General features: G+C 44.8%; 1 non-coding gene across 1 annotated transcript; it reads right to left on the reverse strand.

Annotated features, from left to right (window-relative positions):
• Positions 1 to 6,074: 6,074 nt before the first annotated feature.
• LOC112426569 (small nucleolar RNA SNORD59) lies at positions 6,075 to 6,145 on the reverse strand. Its single transcript, XR_003017956.1, has one exon. It is a non-coding gene; the product is annotated as a small nucleolar RNA SNORD59 (small nucleolar RNA).
• Positions 6,146 to 8,881: the final 2,736 nt, after the last annotated feature.

Consider the following 8,881-nt stretch of genomic DNA (forward strand, 5'->3'; position numbering starts at 1 on the left):
GATTTGTCTGGAGTTAAACTGTAGAGTCTATCATTCCACAGTGTGAAGCTGCTAATGTGTCTGCTCAGTTTTTTATTCTTGTTTTTTTGTTTTGTCTTGTTTTTTGTTTTTTGAGATGGAGTTTTGCTCTTGTTGCCCATGTTGGAGTGCAATGGTGTGAGCTTGGCTCACTGCAACCTCTGCCTCCCGGGTTCAAGTGATTCTCCTGCCTCAGCCTCCTGAGTAGTGAGTAGCTGGGATTACAGGCATGTGCTACCATGCCCGGCTAATTCTGTATTTTTAGTAGAGACAGGGTTTCTCCATGTTGGTCAGGCTGGTCTTCAACTCCTGACCTCAGGTGATCCACCCACCTCAGCCTCCAAAATGCTGGGATTACAGGCATGAGCCACCGTGCCCGGCCATTTATCCTCGTTTTTAAAATTTTCTCACAGGGGTCAGGCATGGTGGCTCACACCTTTAATCCCAGCACTTTTGCTGCATTGACACTATCACTGCAGCCTCTACACTACCAGGCTCAAGTGACCCTCCCACCTCATCTCTCTGAGTAGCTGGGACTACAGGCAAGTGGCTTGAGCTCAGGAGTTTGAGAGCAGCCTGGGCAACATACCAAGACCCCATCTCTACTAAAACTACAAAAACTTAGCAGGTTGTGATGGCATGTACCTGTGGTCCCAGCTACTCAGGAGCTGAAGTAGGAAGACTGCTTGCGGCCGGGAGGCAGAGGTTGCAGTGAACCAAGATCATGCCACTATACTTCAGCCTGGGTAACAGAGTGAGACCCTATCTCAAATAATAACAATAATAAATTTTTCCAGCCAGGTGCAGTGGCTCATGCCTGTAATCCCAGCACTTTGGGAGGCTGAGGTGGATGGATCACTTGAGGTCAGGAGTTTGAGGCCAACCTGGCTAACATGGTGATACCCTATCTCTACTAAAAATACAAAATTTAGCCAGGCATGGTGGCACCCAGCTATACTCTCAGCTACTCGGGAAGCTGAAGTAGGAGAATCACTTGAACCTGGGAAGCAGAGGTTGCAGTCAGCTGAGATCGAGCCATTGCACTCCAGCCTGGGTGACAGAGTTAGACTCTGTGTCAAAAAAAAAAAAAAGTTCCCTCAGGTATTAGAACAGGAATTAAAAAAATTAAAGCCTGTAGGTTGGGCATGGTGGCTCACACCTGTGATCTCAGCACTTTGGGAGGCTGAGGCAGGTGGATCCCAAAGTCAGGAGTTCGAGACCAGCCTGGCTAACACAGTGAAACCTCGTCTCTACTAAAAATACAAAAAAAATTAGCCAGGCATAGTGGCGGACACCTGTAGTCCCTGCTACTTGGGAGGCTGAGGCAGGAGAATGGCATGAACCTGGGAGGCAGAGCTTGCAGTGAGCCGAAGTTGCGCCACTGCACTCCAGTCTGGGCAACAGAGCAAGACTCCGTCTCAAAAAAAAAAAAAAAAAAAAAAAGAAGAAGTTAAACACTGTGTAAGCAAAAACTCAGTTGTATGTAAGAAAACCCAATTCCCCTTGAGGAAGGCAAAGGGCTGGAGTCCTTTAAAATTAACTGCCTGTTTTTCTGTGGCTAGTGAGCCTTATCTTTCCCTTTCCCAAGCATTGTGAAGATTCTGTTTCTCTAGCTGTGCAGCTGCAAGGTCACTAGACAGATAATCTCAAGTCGTAAAACATGTTGTTCCTTGAAAAGTAAGAAATGATGTAATGCATGTCTTAATTGAATAATTTTGTTTCTCACTTCTGTAATATGCTTCCCCCTGCACAGATCTCCCCCCAGTCCACAAAATGCTTAAAAGGTAGCTTGACTCTTTGTTCGGGGCTCAGTCCTTTGGACGTTAATCTGATTTGGTCAGTGCACCTAAATAATTAAACAATTCCTCCTCAACCCCTCAGTCTCTCTGATTCCTTAATTATCCTGCAGCAATATCACCCCTATGATTACATAGCACAGTGTTCAGCCAATGATTAGATTAAGCATTGTCTTCAAATACCTCAAGCCCATATAGCATCCACTTCTGCCAATATATCTGTTTGAAGATTGAGAAGTGCATTAAAATGTGCAGCCAGTGTTCAAGTCTTCCTTGCCTTTTATTTTTTCAGGGAGCTCTCTGAGGTATCCTCCATGCATATGATAGTTTCTCAGTGAGCCAGGGATGTAGGAGAGCTTATCTCAGCCCTTTTGTAGTTCCTATTTTCCACCTAAATTTCTGACTTTTCCACCACTGAACCCAACTAGGTGTGCCACTTTGAGCTAGCACAGCTAGAGGGTTTTTTGCCTGTTTATTTCCTACCAAATTCATATCATTCAGCTGAGAACGTTGCAGGCTTTTGTCCGCCTCCACCTAACTCTTACAATTTCAGTCTACCCACTGTGACAGCAAACATGCTGGTTTTCACGGCCAGTTCCACACTGGTAAAACTACAATTCCCAGCCACCATGGAAGTTGGATGGGAGCAGCCTCAGACAAGAAGGCTGCAAACTCACATTGCTTTTGCTTGAAGCTGTAGCAGTTTTTCAAGAATAAAAGCTCCTCAATTTGTTTTCTGCCTTGCTCAGTTTCCAGAGACTTGAAATAGTTGTTTGGAGCAATTTTATTTAATTTCATAGTTGTTTTTTGTGAAGATTCACAGACCCCCCTTTTTTTTTTTTTTTTTTTGAGATGGAGTCTCACTCTGTCGCCCGGGCTGGAGTACAGTGGCTGAATCTCAGCTCACTGCAAGCTCCGCCTCCCGGGTTTATGCCATTCTCCTGCCTCAGCCTCCCGAGTAGCTGGGACTACAGGCGCCTGCCAACTCACCCGGCTAATTTTTTGTATTTTTAGTAGAGACGGGGTTTCACCATGTTAGCCAGGATGGTCTCGATCTCCTGACCTCGTGATCCACCCGTCTCGGCCTCCCAAAGTGCTGGGATTACAGGCTTGAGCCACCATGCCTGCCCCACAGACCCCTTTACACTGCTATAGCCAGAAGTTCCTTGGTGTAGTTTTATTTATTTATTTATTTTAATGTATTTTATTTATTTTTAGTTTTAGTTTTATTTTTTTGAGATAGAGCCTCGCTGTGTTGCCCAGGCTGGAGTGCAATGGTGTGACCTCAGCTCACTGCAACATCTTCCTTCTGGGTTCACGTGATTCTCCTGCTTCAGCTTCCCAAGTAGCTGGGATTACAGGCACCTGCCACCATGCCCGGGTAATTCTGTATTTTTAGTAGAGATGGGGTTTCACCATGTTGGCCAGGCTGGTCTCAAACTCCTGACCTCAGGTGATCTGCTGCCTCGGCCTCCCAAAGTGCTGCGATTACAGGCATGAGACACTGCACACGGTCCTTGGTGTAGTTTTAAATTGACATAAGTGTTACTGTACCAAAAATATGGTTTTGTTTTTTCACTCACTACTATTTTTAAGATCTCTCCATGTTGTCTTTTGAATATTTTGTATATCTGCTGAGTAGCATTCTATACTATGCAACTCCCATATTTAACCTTTCTTTTTCTTTCTTTTTTTTTTTTTTTTTGAGGCGGAGTCTCGCTCTGTCGCCCAGGCTGGAGTGCAGTGGGCGCCATCTCGGCTCACTGCAAGCTCCGCCTCCCGGGTTCCGGCCATTCTCCTGCCTCAGCCTCCCACGTAGCTGGGACTACAGGCGCCGCCACCACGCCCGGCTAATTTTTTGTATTTTTAGTAGAGACGTGGTTTCACTGTGTTAGCCAGGATGGTCTCGATCTCCTGACCTTGTGATCCGCCCGTCTCGGCCTCCCAAAGTGCTGGGATTACAGGCTTGAGCCACCGCGCCCGGCCTTCTTTTTTTTTTTTTGAGATGGAGTCTCACTCTGTTGCCCAGGCTGGAGTGCAATGGCGTGATCTCAGCTCACTGCAACCTCCATTTCCCAGGTTCTAGCGATTCTCCTGCCTCAGCCTCCCGAGTAGCTGGAACTACAGGCGCCTGCCACCAAGCCCGGCTCATTTTTGTATTTTTAGTAGGGACAGGGTTTCACCATGTTGGCCAGGCTGGTCTCAAACTCTGGACCTCAGGTGATCTGCTCTCCTTAGCCTCCCAAAGTGCTGAGATTATAGGCGTGAGCCACTGCACCGGGCCTATATTTAACCTTTCTACTTTGTTAATGAAAGTCACCTGAAACTAAGTTCTAACATTGAGCTTCCACAAATAATGCTGTGATAAATATTCTTGCGTACTCAGCTACTCATCAGTGAAGGCTTAATCATGTTTTTTACCTATTTTCTTGCTTTTAGTTTACTGCCTTATTGATTTGAGGAGTGGGTTGTATGGTCTAGATATTAACCAATTGCTTGTTTTAAATTTTGCAAATTCCCCCCTAGGTCTATTCACTATCTATTACCTTTGATTATAGTTTCCTTTATTGAGCAGGATTATTTAATTTTTAAAATATGTATATTTAAGAAATTTTAAATATATATATTTAATACTCACATGCAAGAATCTAGACACAAGTTTCTCTGTAACATATATGAAGGAGTTGATGATTAAACTCTGATTTTTTTTATCTTGCCCAAATTCCTATCTAAGGGATCTGGGGAGTCATGCCTTACAAATCATAAATTCTCATCAGATGGGTTTTATTTAACCCTATATATAATGATTTGCTTTCCAACCTGACTCTGGTATAACATTACGAGACAAAGAAGAAAATCAAAATATTTTACCCCAAAACATGTTTCTTTGTCATATTTTTAATGGCATTTTAATGCCCCTGCAAAGCTGTTCTTTGTGGGGAAAATCTACATCCATAAAGAATCTTTATTAACATAGCTAGGGCTGGGTGCAGTGGCTGACGCCTGTAATCCCAGCACTTTGGGAGGCCGAGGAGGGAAAATCACTTGAACTGAAGAGTTGGAGGCTGCAGTGAGCGGAGATCACGCCATTGCACTCCAGCCTGGGAGACAGAGCGAGGCTCCATCTCAAAAACAAAACAAAACGAACAAACAAACAAATATATATATACACACACATCTTTTTCTTCCAGACCCTCCCAATCCTAAAGAGACTAACTAAGATCTGAATAGGAAACATTTGTCACCTATTGTCTCCAAGGGCAGCCATTATGCGACTTCAAAAGAACGTTGGTCTCCACAATCTTTACCTTAACCTGAACATTCCCTTTCTATCTATCCCAGGTTTTTAGACAGACTTAACCGACTGCCAACCAGAAAACATTTAAATTTACCTATAGCCTCGAAGCCCCCCACTTTGAGTTGTTCCGCCTTTCTGGACCAAACCAATGTATTTCTTAAATGTATTTGATTGATGTGTCATTCCTCTCTAAAGCGTATAAAACCAAGCTGCACTCCAACCACTTTGCGCCCATGTTCTCAAGACTTCCTGAGGGCTGTGTCACAGGCCATGGTCAGTCATCTTTGAGTCAGAATAAATCTCTTCAAATATTGTACAAAGTTCCACTCTTTTCGTTGACAGATTAGAATTGCTGGGTCATAGAGCATGTGCATATTTAATTTCACAAAGTTCTGCCAGATTTCTTTCTTTCTTTTTTTTTTTTGAGACGGAGTCTCGCTCTGTCGCCCGGGCTGGAGTGCAGTGGCCGGATCTCAGCTCACTGCAAGCTCCGCCTCCCGGGTTTACGCCATTCTCCTGCCTCAGCCTCCCGAATAGCTGGGACTACAGGCGCCCGCCACCTCGCCTGGCTAGTTTTTTGTATTTTTTTTAGTAGAGACGGGTTTCACCGTGTTAGCCAGGATGGTCTCGATCTCCTGACCTCGTGATCCGCCCGTCTCGGCCTCCCAAAGTGCTGGGATTACAGGCTTGAGCCACCGCGCCAGGCCCAGATTTCTTCACTGCAAAAATGGAAATGGCTGCATGCCTCACACTCCAGGAGTACAGCAGGGATTTGTTTCCTCACATCTTGCATCTTGCTAATATTTGGTATTACCAGACTAATTTTTGCCTACCTGATAGGTGTAAAGTGGTATCTTATTAATATTTTAATGTGCATTTTTCTGATTGCATTCAAGGTATTGTTAGTATTCAGATTTCCCCTTCTGTGGTTGCCTACCATGTTTGTTTTTTTCCTTTTTTTTCCTTCCCAGGAATGGCATCTGGGTTCAGCAAACTCAGAAGAATGAAAGTTAGAAGCTACTCATCAGTGAGTGCTTAATCATGTTTTTTACCTATTTTCTTTTTCTTTTTTTTTTTTTTTGAGACGGAGTCTCACGCTGTTGCCCAGGCTGGAGTGCAGTGGTGCGATCTCGGCTCACTGCAAGCTCCGCCTCCCGGGTTCCCGCCATTCTCCTGCCTCAGCCTCCTGAGTAGCTGGGACTACAGGCGCCCGCCACCGCGCCAGGCTAATTTTTTGTATTTTTAGTAGAGACGGGGTTTCACTGTGGTCTCGATCTCTTGACCTTGTGATCCGCCCGCCTCGGCCTCCCAAAGTGCTGGGATTACAGGCTTGAGCCACCGCGCCCGGCCTATTTTCTTGCTTTTAGTTTACTGCCTTATTGATTTGAGGAGTGGGTTTTGTGGTCTAGATATTAACCAATTGCTTGCTTTAAATTTTGCAAATTCCCCCCTAGGTCTATTCCTATGTAGTACCTTTGATTATAGTTTCCTTTATTGAGCAGGATTATTTAATTTATATATATATATATATATATATAGTTTCATTACCCAGGCTGGAGTGCAATGGCACATTCTTGGCTCACTGCAACCTGTACCTCCCTGGTTCAAGTGATCCTCCTGCCTCCACCTCCCAAGTAGCTGGGACCACAGACACGTGCCACCATGCCCAGCTAATTTTTTGTATTTTTGGTAGAGATGGGGCTTAACCATGTTGCCCAGGCTGGTCTCAAACTCCTGAGCTTAAGCAATCTGCCCACTTCAGCCTCCCAAAGTGCTGGGATTATAGGTGTGAGCCACCACACTCAGCCCTTAATTTTTTTTTTTTTTTTTTTTTTGAGACAGAGTTCCACTCTTGTTGCCCAGGCTGGAGTGCAATGGCATAATCGCGGCTCCCCACAACCTCCACCTCCCAGGTTCAAGCGATTCTCTTGCCTCAGGCTCCCGAGTAGCTGAGATTACAGGCATGCACCATCATGCCTGGCTAATTTTGTATTTTTAGTAGAGACGGGGTTTCTGCCTGTTGGTCAGGCTGGTCTCGAACTCCCGACCTCAGGTCATCTACCCGCCTAGGCCTCCCAAAGGGCTGGAATTACAAGTGTGAGCCACCGCGCTCGGCTCCTTAATTTTGATATAAAAAAATTAACCCGTTGTCTGCCTTATGGCTTGTATTTTGAGGTCTTATTTAAGAAGCCCTCTTTTGCTTCAAAGTCAGAAAGATAACACAGGTTCTTCTATTATTACCATTATAGATTTGAGACAGGAAAATGGGATCTGGAGGCAGGGAACATAAGGCCAATTCACACTTCAGCTATGACAGGAAATAATCTCTCCATAGGGCCTAGGCCAAGTAAATGACTTTGTAACTTTACTTCATCCTCTCCATTTACATAGGGCGTACACCACATAACCAATGGAATCCTCTAGGGGGGTACTTAAACTCCCAAAATTTCTGTAACAGGGCCTTTGAGCCCCTCTGCTCGCCCGCTCCCACACTGTGGAGTGTACTTTCATTTTCAATGAACCCCTTCATTCCTTTCTTGCTTTTTTTGTGCGTTTAGTCCAATTCTTCCTTCAAAACGCTAAGAACCTGGATGCCCTCCACCATTAACAGTTTCACCTGTAACCTTTATATTTCCAATCCATCTGAACTGGCATGCATTAGAGTAGTTTTCTTTTCTTCCAGTTTTTCCAAAATCATCTCTTAAAACAATCCATCCAGGCTGGGCATGGTGGCTCCGCCTGTAATCCCAGCACTTTCGGAGGCTGAGGTGGGTGGATCGCAAGGTCAGGAGTTTGAGACGAACCTGGTCAACGTGATGAAACCTCGTCTCTACTGAAAATACAAAAAAAAAAAAAAAAATTAGCCAGGCATGGTGGCGCATACCTGCAATCCCAGCTACTCGAGAGGCTGAGGCAGGAGAATTGCTTGAATTCAGGAGGCAGAGGTTGCAGTGAGCCAAGATCACACCACTGCACTCCAGCCTGGGCGACAGAGCAAGACTCTGTCTCGAAAAGAAAAAAAAAAAAACAATCCATTCTTCCTCCACTGGTCTGTTGTATCAACCCTGTCAAATGTCAAGACTGCTATTTCTTTACATTAACTCACTTTTTTTGCATTACTTTTGTAAATTTAAAAATTTTAATTTATTGCTAATATATGGAGATTTTTTGTTTTTTGTGTGTGTTTTTTTTTTAGATGGAGTCTCGCTCTCTGGCCCAGGCTGTAGTACAATGGCACAATCTCTGCTCACTGCAACCTCTGCCTCCCAGGTTCAACAATTCCCGTCTCAGCCTCCCAAGGAGCCGGGACTACAGGCGTGCACCACTGTGCCTGGCTAATTTTTTGTATTTTTAGCAGAGACAGGGTTTCGCCATGTTGGCCAAGCTGGTCTCAAACTCCTGACCTCAGGTGATCCACCCGCCTTGGCCTCCCAAAGTGCTGGTATTACAGGTATAAGTCACTGTGCCTGGCTATATGAATACTTCAAGAGTGAAATAATTAAACATTTTTCTTTTCTGTTTTTTTCTTTTTTCTTTTTTTGAGACAGGATCTTGCTCTGTCATCCAGGCTTCAGTACAGTGGTATAATAATAGCTCACTGCAGCCTCAGTCTCCTGGGATCAAGTGATCCTCTTGCTTCAGCCTCCTCAGTAGCTGGAACTATAGGCATATGCCACCACACCCAGCTGATTTTGTTTGTTTGTTTGTTTAGACAGGGCTCTAAAAGGGCTGGGATTATAAGCATGAGCCACTGTGCCAGGACAAAGTC

Source organism: Macaca nemestrina, chromosome 1 (assembly GCF_043159975.1).
Source record: "Macaca nemestrina isolate mMacNem1 chromosome 1, mMacNem.hap1, whole genome shotgun sequence".
Taxonomy (NCBI): Eukaryota; Metazoa; Chordata; class Mammalia; order Primates; family Cercopithecidae; genus Macaca; species Macaca nemestrina.